This window comes from Rhinoderma darwinii (genome assembly GCF_050947455.1).
Source record: "Rhinoderma darwinii isolate aRhiDar2 chromosome 5 unlocalized genomic scaffold, aRhiDar2.hap1 SUPER_5_unloc_6, whole genome shotgun sequence".
Taxonomy (NCBI): domain Eukaryota; kingdom Metazoa; phylum Chordata; class Amphibia; order Anura; family Rhinodermatidae; genus Rhinoderma; species Rhinoderma darwinii.
This window is the reverse complement of record NW_027461819.1, coordinates 420,738-433,783: the sequence shown is the minus strand read 5'-3', so window position 1 is coordinate 433,783 and position 13,046 is coordinate 420,738. Positions and strand designations below refer to the sequence as shown.

The following is a 13,046-nucleotide window of genomic DNA, read 5'->3' as shown; positions in this document are numbered from 1 at the left end:
CCAGTCCAGTGCTGCCTGCTGAGCAGCACTGACCAACACTGCCTGGGCCCAGGCTTTTATCTCTGAGGCCCCATTATGATGTCAGAAAGCTGGCTCTGGAATCCTGAGGGCTCCACTATGACACGTGCAAAGTTCCGTCTGAACTTTATATAAGACGGTGAGGCTCAGTCAGTCACTCAGTGTTGCCTGAGAGGGCAACACTGCAACAGCCGGCCGCCAGGCTGTCTTTTTTTTGCACAGCTAGTTGCCTCCAGGAGGCCACAAGAGGGAGACAAGGGACTGCAAAATGGAAAATAGGCATCCACCAACTTTACAGACAACTTCTCCTTGCTCCTACAACCTCCATCCTTGCACAGTTTGTTATTCTTCTAGGTAACATAGTAACAAATCCAAATTGCTGCTCTCTTTGTAGGAAAGCAAGGCTTTGTTGCAACTGCAATTCTTACTTCTTCTTGAAATGTAGGGACGACAGTACATTCCATCACATCCATCTAGTGTACACTGTTCCCCTACTCCACTCCACTATTTGACTGTTGTGCTGCATCAATCAATCAATCAATCAATCAATCAATCAATCAATCAATCAATCAATCAATCAATCAGTGGCTGGCTCAGGTGCAGCTCTTTAACTTACCTAAAAGGGAGGGCGGAGAGAAGACAAGGAAGGTGAATGAGGTGTTCCAATGTGAAATGCCGGAAACACAGAAACACAGACGACACACAACAAGAGGTGGCAATCTATTCATTAATTGCATTTAATCAATGAGCTCATTATCACTCATGCATTGTCCAACAGGTGTTGAAATAATGGGATTAAAAGGGGAGATCCCTTCAGAAAGACAGAAACAATAGCAAAGACAAAAAACACTTTTGGAATCTGCTTTTAGTCAACACATAAGGAAAGGGTGCACCGGTCCTGGAAATACTGCAATACCAGGTCAATGCGTGGAGTGGACAGAGCAAGCTCTATTTCCATCTCCCTGTTCTAAAAATCCATTTAATATATGGTCCCCAGATAGGGGACGTATCAGATATTAAACTGATAAGAACAGATACTACACTTGATCTTAGCCAAAAGGCCGAGAAGCGATAACCCGAACGGGCCGCGCGTTGCCCGAGCCTGCCCGATACTGCTGTTCAGCCCTTGCAGCGATTCAGCCTACTTCTAGGCAATTCCATGGGGCCCTGCAGGCTCACACACTCACAGCTACACGGGAGGTGAATAAAGGCCGGAGAGGAAGCCAGACAGGATTTGCTTCTTTTGCTTGCACCACAATGCAGTGCTGAAAGAGGAGGAATCTACATAAAAACGCCTTCCTGGCAACGCCCAAATGCCCTGCTGCCATGCAGATAAACACTGGCAGCGGCAGCAAGTGCATGCCCACAGCCACCCCTTGTTCCTTCACACCTTGTATCAGCTGTAATCCAGTCCAGTCCAGTGCTGCCTGCTGAGCAGCACTGACCAACACTGCCTGGGCCCAGGCTTTTATCTCTGAGGCCCCATTATGATGTCAGAAAGCTGGCTCTGGAATCCTGAGGGCTCCACTATGACACGTGCAAAGTTCCGTCTGAACTTTATATAAGACGGTGAGGCTCAGTCAGCCTGAGAGGGCAACACTGCAACAGCCGGCCGCCAGGCTGTCTTTTTTTTGCACAGCTAGTTGCCTCCAGGAGGCCACAAGAGGGAGACAAGGGACTGCAAAATGGAAAATAGGCATCCACCAACTTTACAGACAACTTCTCCTTGCTCCTACAACCTCCATCCTTGCACAGTTTGTTATTCTTCTAGGTAACATAGTAACAAATCCAAATTGCTGCTCTCTTTGTAGGCAAGCAAGGCTTTGTTGCAACTGCAATTCTTACTTCTTCTTGAAATGTAGGGACGACAGTACATTCCATCACATCCATCTAGTGTACACAGGTAGGTCCATTGTGGCGGGCAGGCGAGCGGGCGGGCTGCTTTATTGGCTGTTTGCTGTTCCCCTACTCCACTCCACTATTTGACTGTTGTGCTGCAATCAATCAATCAATCAATCAATCAATCAATCAATCAATCAATCAATCAATCAGTGGCTGGCTCAGGTGCAGCTCTTTAACTTACCTAAAAGGGAGGGCGGAGAGAAGACAAGGAAGGTGAATGAGGTGTTCCAATGTGAAATGCCGGAAACACAGAAACACAGACGACACACAACAAGAGGTGGCAATCTATTCATTAATTGCATTTAATCAATGAGCTCATTATCACTCATGCATTGTCCAACAGGTGTTGAAATAATGGGATTAAAAGGGGAGATCCCTTCAGAAAGACAGAAACAATAGCAAAGACAAAAAACACTTTTGGAATCTGCTTTTAGTCAACACATAAGGAAAGGGTGCACCGGTCCTGGAAATACTGCAATACCAGGTCAATGCGTGGAGTGGACAGAGCAAGCTCTATTTCCATCTCCCTGTTCTAAAAATCCATTTAATATATGGTCCCCAGATAGGGGACGTATCAGATATTAAACTGATAAGAACAGATACTACACTTGATCTTAGCCAAAAGGCCGAGAAGCGATAACCCGAACGGGCCGCGCGTTGCCCGAGCCTGCCCGATACTGCTGTTCAGCCCTTGCAGCGATTCAGCCTACTTCTAGGCAATTCCATGGGGCCCTGCAGGCTCACACACTCACAGCTACACGGGAGGTGAATAAAGGCCGGAGAGGAAGCCAGACAGGATTTGCTTCTTTTGCTTGCACCACAATGCAGTGCTGAAAGAGGAGGAATCTACATAAAAACGCCTTCCTGGCAACGCCCAAATGCCCTGCTGCCATGCAGATAAACACTGGCAGCGGCAGCAAGTGCATGCCCACAGCCACCCCTTGTTCCTTCACACCTTGTATCAGCTGTAATCCAGTCCAGTCCAGTGCTGCCTGCTGAGCAGCACTGACCAACACTGCCTGGGCCCAGGCTTTTATCTCTGAGGCCCCATTATGATGTCAGAAAGCTGGCTCTGGAATCCTGAGGGCTCCACTATGACACGTGCAAAGTTCCGTCTGAACTTTATATAAGACGGTGAGGCTCAGTCAGTCACTCAGTGTTGCCTGAGAGGGCAACACTGCAACAGCCGGCCGCCAGGCTGTCTTTTTTTTGCACAGCTAGTTGCCTCCAGGAGGCCACAAGAGGGAGACAAGGGACTGCAAAATGGAAAATAGGCATCCACCAACTTTACAGACAACTTCTCCTTGCTCCTACAACCTCCATCCTTGCACAGTTTGTTATTCTTCTAGGTAACATAGTAACAAATCCAAATTGCTGCTCTCTTTGTAGGCAAGCAAGGCTTTGTTGCAACTGCAATTCTTACTTCTTCTTGAAATGTAGGGACGACAGTACATTCCATCACATCCATCTAGTGTACACAGGTAGGTCCATTGTGGCGGGCAGGCGAGCGGGCGGGCTGCTTTATTGGCTGTTTGCTGTTCCCCTACTCCACTCCACTATTTGACTGTTGTGCTGCATCAATCAATCAATCAATCAATCAATCAATCAATCAATCAATCAATCAATCAATCAATCAATCAATCAATCAGTGGCTGGCTCAGGTGCAGCTCTTTAACTTACCTAAAAGGGAGGGCGGAGAGAAGACAAGGAAGGTGAATGAGGTGTTCCAATGTGAAATGCCGGAAACACAGAAACACAGACGACACACAACAAGAGGTGGCAATCTATTCATTAATTGCATTTAATCAATGAGCTCATTATCACTCATGCATTGTCCAACAGGTGTTGAAATAATGGGATTAAAAGGGGAGATCCCTTCAGAAAGACAGAAACAATAGCAAAGACAAAAAACACTTTTGGAATCTGCTTTTAGTCAACACATAAGGAAAGGGTGCACCGGTCCTGGAAATACTGCAATACCAGGTCAATGCGTGGAGTGGACAGAGCAAGCTCTATTTCCATCTCCCTGTTCTAAAAATCCATTTAATATATGGTCCCCAGATAGGGGACGTATCAGATATTAAACTGATAAGAACAGATACTACACTTGATCTTAGCCAAAAGGCCGAGAAGCGATAACCCGAACGGGCCGCGCGTTGCCCGAGCCTGCCCGATACTGCTGTTCAGCCCTTGCAGCGATTCAGCCTACTTCTAGGCAATTCCATGGGGCCCTGCAGGCTCACACACTCACAGCTACACGGGAGGTGAATAAAGGCCGGAGAGGAAGCCAGACAGGATTTGCTTCTTTTGCTTGCACCACAATGCAGTGCTGAAAGAGGAGGAATCTACATAAAAACGCCTTCCTGGCAACGCCCAAATGCCCTGCTGCCATGCAGATAAACACTGGCAGCGGCAGCAAGTGCATGCCCACAGCCACCCCTTGTTCCTTCACCTTGTATCAGCTGTAATCCAGTCCAGTCCAGTGCTGCCTGCTGAGCAGCACTGACCAACACTGCCTGGGCCCAGGCTTTATCTCTGAGGCCCCATTATGATGTCAGAAAGCTGGCTCTGGAATCCTGAGGGCTCCACTATGACACGTGCAAAGTTCCGTCTGAACTTTATATAAGACGGTGAGGCTCAGTCAGTCACTCAGTGTTGCCTGAGAGGGCAACACTGCAACAGCCGGCCGCCAGGCTGTCTTCTTTTTGCACAGCTAGTTGCCTCCAGGAGGCCACAAGAGGGAGACAAGGGACTGCAAAATGGAAAATAGGCATCCACCAACTTTACAGACAACTTCTCCTTGCTCCTACAACCTCCATCCTTGCACAGTTTGTTATTCTTCTAGGTAACATAGTAACAAATCCAAATTGCTGCTCTCTTTGTAGGCAAGCAAGGCTTTGTTGCAACTGCAATTCTTACTTCTTCTTGAAATGTAGGGACGACAGTACATTCCATCACATCCATCTAGTGTACACAGGTAGGTCCATTGTGGCGGGCAGGCGAGCGGGCGGGCTGCTTTATTGGCTGTTTGCTGTTCCCCTACTCCACTCCACTATTTGACTGTTGTGCTGCATCAATCAATCAATCAATCAATCAATCAATCAATCAATCAATCAGTGGCTGGCTCAGGTGCAGCTCTTTAACTTACCTAAAAGGGAGGGCGGAGAGAAGACAAGGAAGGTGAATGAGGTGTTCCAATGTGAAATGCCGGAAACACAGAAACACAGACGACACACAACAAGAGGTGGCAATCTATTCATTAATTGCATTTAATCAATGAGCTCATTATCACTCATGCATTGTCCAACAGGTGTTGAAATAATGGGATTAAAAGGGGAGATCCCTTCAGAAAGACAGAAACAATAGCAAAGACAAAAAACACTTTTGGAATCTGCTTTTAGTCAACACATAAGGAAAGGGTGCACCGGTCCTGGAAATACTGCAATACCAGGTCAATGCGTGGAGTGGACAGAGCAAGCTCTATTTCCATCTCCCTGTTCTAAAAATCCATTTAATATATGGTCCCCAGATAGGGGACGTATCAGATATTAAACTGATAAGAACAGATACTACACTTGATCTTAGCCAAAAGGCCGAGAAGCGATAACCCGAACGGGCCGCGCGTTGCCCGAGCCTGCCCGATACTGCTGTTCAGCCCTTGCAGCGATTCAGCCTACTTCTAGGCAATTCCATGGGGCCCTGCAGGCTCACACACTCACAGCTACACGGGAGGTGAATAAAGGCCGGAGAGGAAGCCAGACAGGATTTGCTTCTTTTGCTTGCACCACAATGCAGTGCTGAAAGAGGAGGAATCTACATAAAAACGCCTTCCTGGCAACGCCCAAATGCCCTGCTGCCATGCAGATAAACACTGGCAGCGGCAGCAAGTGCATGCCCACAGCCACCCCTTGTTCCTTCACACCTTGTATCAGCTGTAATCCAGTCCAGTCCAGTGCTGCCTGCTGAGCAGCACTGACCAACACTGCCTGGGCCCAGGCTTTTATCTCTGAGGCCCCATTATGATGTCAGAAAGCTGGCTCTGGAATCCTGAGGGCTCCACTATGACACGTGCAAAGTTCCGTCTGAACTTTATATAAGACGGTGAGGCTCAGTCAGTCACTCAGTGTTGCCTGAGAGGGCAACACTGCAACAGCCGGCCGCCAGGCTGTCTTTTTTTTGCACAGCTAGTTGCCTCCAGGAGGCCACAAGAGGGAGACAAGGGACTGCAAAATGGAAAATAGGCATCCACCAACTTTACAGACAACTTCTCCTTGCTCCTACAACCTCCATCCTTGCACAGTTTGTTATTCTTCTAGGTAACATAGTAACAAATCCAAATTGCTGCTCTCTTTGTAGGCAAGCAAGGCTTTGTTGCAACTGCAATTCTTACTTCTTCTTGAAATGTAGGGACGACAGTACATTCCATCACATCCATCTAGTGTACACAGGTAGGTCCATTGTGGCGGGCAGGCGAGCGGGCGGGCTGCTTTATTGGCTGTTTGCTGTTCCCCTACTCCACTCCACTATTTGACTGTTGTGCTGCATCAATCAATCAATCAATCAATCAATCAATCAATCAATCAGTGGCTGGCTCAGGTGCAGCTCTTTAACTTACCTAAAAGGGAGGGCGGAGAGAAGACAAGGAAGGTGAATGAGGTGTTCCAATGTGAAATGCCGGAAACACAGAAACACAGACGACACACAACAAGAGGTGGCAATCTATTCATTAATTGCATTTAATCAATGAGCTCATTATCACTCATGCATTGTCCAACAGGTGTTGAAATAATGGGATTAAAAGGGGAGATCCCTTCAGAAAGACAGAAACAATAGCAAAGACAAAAAACACTTTTGGAATCTGCTTTTAGTCAACACATAAGGAAAGGGTGCACCGGTCCTGGAAATACTGCAATACCAGGTCAATGCGTGGAGTGGACAGAGCAAGCTCTATTTCCATCTCCCTGTTCTAAAAATCCATTTAATATATGGTCCCCAGATAGGGGACGTATCAGATATTAAACTGATAAGAACAGATACTACACTTGATCTTAGCCAAAAGGCCGAGAAGCGATAACCCGAACGGGCCGCGCGTTGCCCGAGCCTGCCCGATACTGCTGTTCAGCCCTTGCAGCGATTCAGCCTACTTCTAGGCAATTCCATGGGGCCCTGCAGGCTCACACACTCACAGCTACACGGGAGGTGAATAAAGGCCGGAGAGGAAGCCAGACAGGATTTGCTTCTTTTGCTTGCACCACAATGCAGTGCTGAAAGAGGAGGAATCTACATAAAAACGCCTTCCTGGCAACGCCCAAATGCCCTGCTGCCATGCAGATAAACACTGGCAGCGGCAGCAAGTGCATGCCCACAGCCACCCCTTGTTCCTTCACACCTTGTATCAGCTGTAATCCAGTCCAGTCCAGTGCTGCCTGCTGAGCAGCACTGACCAACACTGCCTGGGCCCAGGCTTTTATCTCTGAGGCCCCATTATGATGTCAGAAAGCTGGCTCTGGAATCCTGAGGGCTCCACTATGACACGTGCAAAGTTCCGTCTGAACTTTATATAAGACGGTGAGGCTCAGTCAGTCACTCAGTGTTGCCTGAGAGGGCAACACTGCAACAGCCGGCCGCCAGGCTGTCTTTTTTTTGCACAGCTAGTTGCCTCAAGGAGGCCACAAGAGGGAGACAAGGGACTGCAAAATGGAAAATAGGCATCCACCAACTTTACAGACAACTTCTCCTTGCTCCTACAACCTCCATCCTTGCACAGTTTGTTATTCTTCTAGGTAACATAGTAACAAATCCAAATTGCTGCTCTCTTTGTAGGCAAGCAAGGCTTTGTTGCAACTGCAATTCTTACTTCTTCTTGAAATGTAGGGACGACAGTACATTCCATCACATCCATCTAGTGTACACAGGTAGGTCCATTGTGGCGGGCAGGCGAGCGGGCGGGCTGCTTTATTGGCTGTTTGCTGTTCCCCTACTCCACTCCACTATTTGACTGTTGTGCTGCATCAATCAATCAATCAATCAATCAATCAATCAATCAATCAATCAATCAATCAATCAATCAATCAGTGGCTGGCTCAGGTGCAGCTCTTTAACTTACCTAAAAGGGAGGGCGGAGAGAAGACAAGGAAGGTGAATGAGGTGTTCCAATGTGAAATGCCGGAAACACAGAAACACAGACGACACACAACAAGAGGTGGCAATCTATTCATTAATTGCATTTAATCAATGAGCTCATTATCACTCATGCATTGTCCAACAGGTGTTGAAATAATGGGATTAAAAGGGGAGATCCCTTCAGAAAGACAGAAACAATAGCAAAGACAAAAAACACTTTTGGAATCTGCTTTTAGTCAACACATAAGGAAAGGGTGCACCGGTCCTGGAAATACTGCAATACCAGGTCAATGCGTGGAGTGGACAGAGCAAGCTCTATTTCCATCTCCCTGTTCTAAAAATCCATTTAATATATGGTCCCCAGATAGGGGACGTATCAGATATTAAACTGATAAGAACAGATACTACACTTGATCTTAGCCAAAAGGCCGAGAAGCGATAACCCGAACGGGCCGCGCGTTGCCCGAGCCTGCCCGATACTGCTGTTCAGCCCTTGCAGCGATTCAGCCTACTTCTAGGCAATTCCATGGGGCCCTGCAGGCTCACACACTCACAGCTACACGGGAGGTGAATAAAGGCCGGAGAGGAAGCCAGACAGGATTTGCTTCTTTTGCTTGCACCACAATGCAGTGCTGAAAGAGGAGGAATCTACATAAAAACGCCTTCCTGGCAACGCCCAAATGCCCTGCTGCCATGCAGATAAACACTGGCAGCGGCAGCAAGTGCATGCCCACAGCCACCCCTTGTTCCTTCACACCTTGTATCAGCTGTAATCCAGTCCAGTCCAGTGCTGCCTGCTGAGCAGCACTGACCAACACTGCCTGGGCCCAGGCTTTTATCTCTGAGGCCCCATTATGATGTCAGAAAGCTGGCTCTGGAATCCTGAGGGCTCCACTATGACACGTGCAAAGTTCCGTCTGAACTTTATATAAGACGGTGAGGCTCAGTCAGTCACTCAGTGTTGCCTGAGAGGGCAACACTGCAACAGCCGGCCGCCAGGCTGTCTTTTTTTTGCACAGCTAGTTGCCTCCAGGAGGCCACAAGAGGGAGACAAGGGACTGCAAAATGGAAAATAGGCATCCACCAACTTTACAGACAACTTCTCCTTGCTCCTACAACCTCCATCCTTGCACAGTTTGTTATTCTTCTAGGTAACATAGTAACAAATCCAAATTGCTGCTCTCTTTGTAGGCAAGCAAGGCTTTGTTGCAACTGCAATTCTTACTTCTTCTTGAAATGTAGGGACGACAGTACATTCCATCACATCCATCTAGTGTACACAGGTAGGTCCATTGTGGCGGGCAGGCGAGCGGGCGGGCTGCTTTATTGGCTGTTTGCTGTTCCCCTACTCCACTCCACTATTTGACTGTTGTGCTGCATCAATCAATCAATCAATCAATCAATCAATCAATCAATCAATCAGTGGCTGGCTCAGGTGCAGCTCTTTAACTTACCTAAAAGGGAGGGCGGAGAGAAGACAAGGAAGGTGAATGAGGTGTTCCAATGTGAAATGCCGGAAACACAGAAACACAGACGACACACAACAAGAGGTGGCAATCTATTCATTAATTGCATTTAATCAATGAGCTCATTATCACTCATGCATTGTCCAACAGGTGTTGAAATAATGGGATTAAAAGGGGAGATCCCTTCAGAAAGACAGAAACAATAGCAAAGACAAAAAACACTTTTGGAATCTGCTTTTAGTCAACACATAAGGAAAGGGTGCACCGGTCCTGGAAATACTGCAATACCAGGTCAATGCGTGGAGTGGACAGAGCAAGCTCTATTTCCATCTCCCTGTTCTAAAAATCCATTTAATATATGGTCCCCAGATAGGGGACGTATCAGATATTAAACTGATAAGAACAGATACTACACTTGATCTTAGCCAAAAGGCCGAGAAGCGATAACCCGAACGGGCCGCGCGTTGCCCGAGCCTGCCTGATACTGCTGTTCAGCCCTTGCAGCGATTCAGCCTACTTCTAGGCAATTCCATGGGGCCCTGCAGGCTCACACACTCACAGCTACACGGGAGGTGAATAAAGGCCGGAGAGGAAGCCAGACAGGATTTGCTTCTTTTGCTTGCACCACAATGCAGTGCTGAAAGAGGAGGAATCTACATAAAAACGCCTTCCTGGCAACGCCCAAATGCCCTGCTGCCATGCAGATAAACACTGGCAGCGGCAGCAAGTGCATGCCCACAGCCACCCCTTGTTCCTTCACACCTTGTATCAGCTGTAATCCAGTCCAGTCCAGTGCTGCCTGCTGAGCAGCACTGACCAACACTGCCTGGGCCCAGGCTTTTATCTCTGAGGCCCCATTATGATGTCAGAAAGCTGGCTCTGGAATCCTGAGGGCTCCACTATGACACGTGCAAAGTTCCGTCTGAACTTTATATAAGACGGTGAGGCTCAGTCAGTCACTCAGTGTTGCCTGAGAGGGCAACACTGCAACAGCCGGCCGCCAGGCTGTCTTTTTTTTGCACAGCTAGTTGCCTCCAGGAGGCCACAAGAGGGAGACAAGGGACTGCAAAATGGAAAATAGGCATCCACCAACTTTACAGACAACTTCTCCTTGCTCCTACAACCTCCATCCTTGCACAGTTTGTTATTCTTCTAGGTAACATAGTAACAAATCCAAATTGCTGCTCTCTTTGTAGGCAAGCAAGGCTTTGTTGCAACTGCAATTCTTACTTCTTCTTGAAATGTAGGGACGACAGTACATTCCATCACATCCATCTAGTGTACACAGGTAGGTCCATTGTGGCGGGCAGGCGAGCGGGCGGGCTGCTTTATTGGCTGTTTGCTGTTCCCCTACTCCACTCCACTATTTGACTGTTGTGCTGCATCAATCAATCAATCAATCAATCAATCAATCAATCAATCAATCAATCAGTGGCTGGCTCAGGTGCAGCTCTTTAACTTACCTAAAAGGGAGGGCGGAGAGAAGACAAGGAAGGTGAATGAGGTGTTCCAATGTGAAATGCCGGAAACACAGAAACACAGACGACACACAACAAGAGGTGGCAATCTATTCATTAATTGCATTTAATCAATGAGCTCATTATCACTCATGCATTGTCCAACAGGTGTTGAAATAATGGGATTAAAAGGGGAGATCCCTTCAGAAAGACAGAAACAATAGCAAAGACAAAAAACACTTTTGGAATCTGCTTTTAGTCAACACATAAGGAAAGGGTGCACCGGTCCTGGAAATACTGCAATACCAGGTCAATGCGTGGAGTGGACAGAGCAAGCTCTATTTCCATCTCCCTGTTCTAAAAATCCATTTAATATATGGTCCCCAGATAGGGGACGTATCAGATATTAAACTGATAAGAACAGATACTACACTTGATCTTAGCCAAAAGGCCGAGAAGCGATAACCCGAACGGGCCGCGCGTTGCCCGAGCCTGCCCGATACTGCTGTTCAGCCCTTGCAGCGATTCAGCCTACTTCTAGGCAATTCCATGGGGCCCTGCAGGCTCACACACTCACAGCTACACGGGAGGTGAATAAAGGCCGGAGAGGAAGCCAGACAGGATTTGCTTCTTTTGCTTGCACCACAATGCAGTGCTGAAAGAGGAGGAATCTACATAAAAACGCCTTCCTGGCAACGCCCAAATGCCCTGCTGCCATGCAGATAAACACTGGCAGCGGCAGCAAGTGCATGCCCACAGCCACCCCTTGTTCCTTCACACCTTGTATCAGCTGTAATCCAGTCCAGTCCAGTGCTGCCTGCTGAGCAGCACTGACCAACACTGCCTGGGCCCAGGCTTTTATCTCTGAGGCCCCATTATGATGTCAGAAAGCTGGCTCTGGAATCCTGAGGGCTCCACTATGACACGTGCAAAGTTCCGTCTGAACTTTATATAAGACGGTGAGGCTCAGTCAGTCACTCAGTGTTGCCTGAGAGGGCAACACTGCAACAGCCGGCCGCCAGGCTGTCTTTTTTTTGCACAGCTAGTTGCCTCCAGGAGGCCACAAGAGGGAGACAAGGGACTGCAAAATGGAAAATAGGCATCCACCAACTTTACAGACAACTTCTCCTTGCTCCTACAACCTCCATCCTTGCACAGTTTGTTATTCTTCTAGGTAACATAGTAACAAATCCAAATTGCTGCTCTCTTTGTAGGCAAGCAAGGCTTTGTTGCAACTGCAATTCTTACTTCTTCTTGAAATGTAGGGACGACAGTACATTCCATCACATCCATCTAGTGTACACAGGTAGGTCCATTGTGGCGGGCAGGCGAGCGGGCGGGCTGCTTTATTGGCTGTTTGCTGTTCCCCTACTCCACTCCACTATTTGACTGTTGTGCTGCATCAATCAATCAATCAATCAATCAATCAATCAATCAATCAATCAATCAATCAGTGGCTGGCTCAGGTGCAGCTCTTTAACTTACCTAAAAGGGAGGGCGGAGAGAAGACAAGGAAGGTGAATGAGGTGTTCCAATGTGAAATGCCGGAAACACAGAAACACAGACGACACACAACAAGAGGTGGCAATCTATTCATTAATTGCATTTAATCAATGAGCTCATTATCACTCATGCATTGTCCAACAGGTGTTGAAATAATGGGATTAAAAGGGGAGATCCCTTCAGAAAGACAGAAACAATAGCAAAGACAAAAAACACTTTTGGAATCTGCTTTTAGTCAACACATAAGGAAAGGGTGCACCGGTCCTGGAAATACTGCAATACCAGGTCAATGCGTGGAGTGGACAGAGCAAGCTCTATTTCCATCTCCCTGTTCTAAAAATCCATTTAATATATGGTCCCCAGATAGGGGACGTATCAGATATTAAACTGATAAGAACAGATACTACACTTGATCTTAGCCAAAAGGCCGAGAAGCGATAACCCGAACGGGCCGCGCGTTGCCCGAGCCTGCCCGATACTGCTGTTCAGCCCTTGCAGCGATTCAGCCTACTTCTAGGCAATTCCATGGGGCCCTGCAGGCTCACACACTCACAGCTACACGGGAGGTGAATAAAGG

At 47.6% G+C, this 13,046-nt stretch overlaps 9 non-coding genes across 9 annotated transcripts; all 9 read right to left on the bottom strand.

Moving 5' to 3' along the window:
- Positions 1–900: 900 nt before the first annotated feature.
- On the bottom strand, positions 901–1,091 carry LOC142696460 (U2 spliceosomal RNA). Its single transcript, XR_012864356.1, has one exon. It is a non-coding gene; the product is annotated as a U2 spliceosomal RNA (small nuclear RNA).
- A 1,276-nt stretch (positions 1,092–2,367) lies between these two features.
- On the bottom strand, positions 2,368–2,558 carry LOC142696458 (U2 spliceosomal RNA). The gene has a single exon (XR_012864354.1). It is a non-coding gene; the product is annotated as a U2 spliceosomal RNA (small nuclear RNA).
- A 1,308-nt stretch (positions 2,559–3,866) lies between these two features.
- On the bottom strand, positions 3,867–4,057 carry LOC142696457 (U2 spliceosomal RNA). The gene has a single exon (XR_012864353.1). It is a non-coding gene; the product is annotated as a U2 spliceosomal RNA (small nuclear RNA).
- A 1,277-nt stretch (positions 4,058–5,334) lies between these two features.
- Positions 5,335–5,525, bottom strand: LOC142696456 (U2 spliceosomal RNA). The gene has a single exon (XR_012864352.1). It is a non-coding gene; the product is annotated as a U2 spliceosomal RNA (small nuclear RNA).
- A 1,276-nt stretch (positions 5,526–6,801) lies between these two features.
- Positions 6,802–6,992, bottom strand: LOC142696455 (U2 spliceosomal RNA). Its single transcript, XR_012864351.1, has one exon. It is a non-coding gene; the product is annotated as a U2 spliceosomal RNA (small nuclear RNA).
- A 1,300-nt stretch (positions 6,993–8,292) lies between these two features.
- Positions 8,293–8,483, bottom strand: LOC142696453 (U2 spliceosomal RNA). The gene has a single exon (XR_012864350.1). It is a non-coding gene; the product is annotated as a U2 spliceosomal RNA (small nuclear RNA).
- Positions 8,484–9,763: 1,280 nt separating this feature from the next.
- LOC142696452 (U2 spliceosomal RNA) lies at positions 9,764–9,954 on the bottom strand. The gene has a single exon (XR_012864349.1). It is a non-coding gene; the product is annotated as a U2 spliceosomal RNA (small nuclear RNA).
- A 1,284-nt stretch (positions 9,955–11,238) lies between these two features.
- On the bottom strand, positions 11,239–11,429 carry LOC142696451 (U2 spliceosomal RNA). Its single transcript, XR_012864348.1, has one exon. It is a non-coding gene; the product is annotated as a U2 spliceosomal RNA (small nuclear RNA).
- A 1,288-nt stretch (positions 11,430–12,717) lies between these two features.
- On the bottom strand, positions 12,718–12,908 carry LOC142696450 (U2 spliceosomal RNA). Its single transcript, XR_012864347.1, has one exon. It is a non-coding gene; the product is annotated as a U2 spliceosomal RNA (small nuclear RNA).
- Between the last annotated feature and the right edge of the window lie 138 nt (positions 12,909–13,046).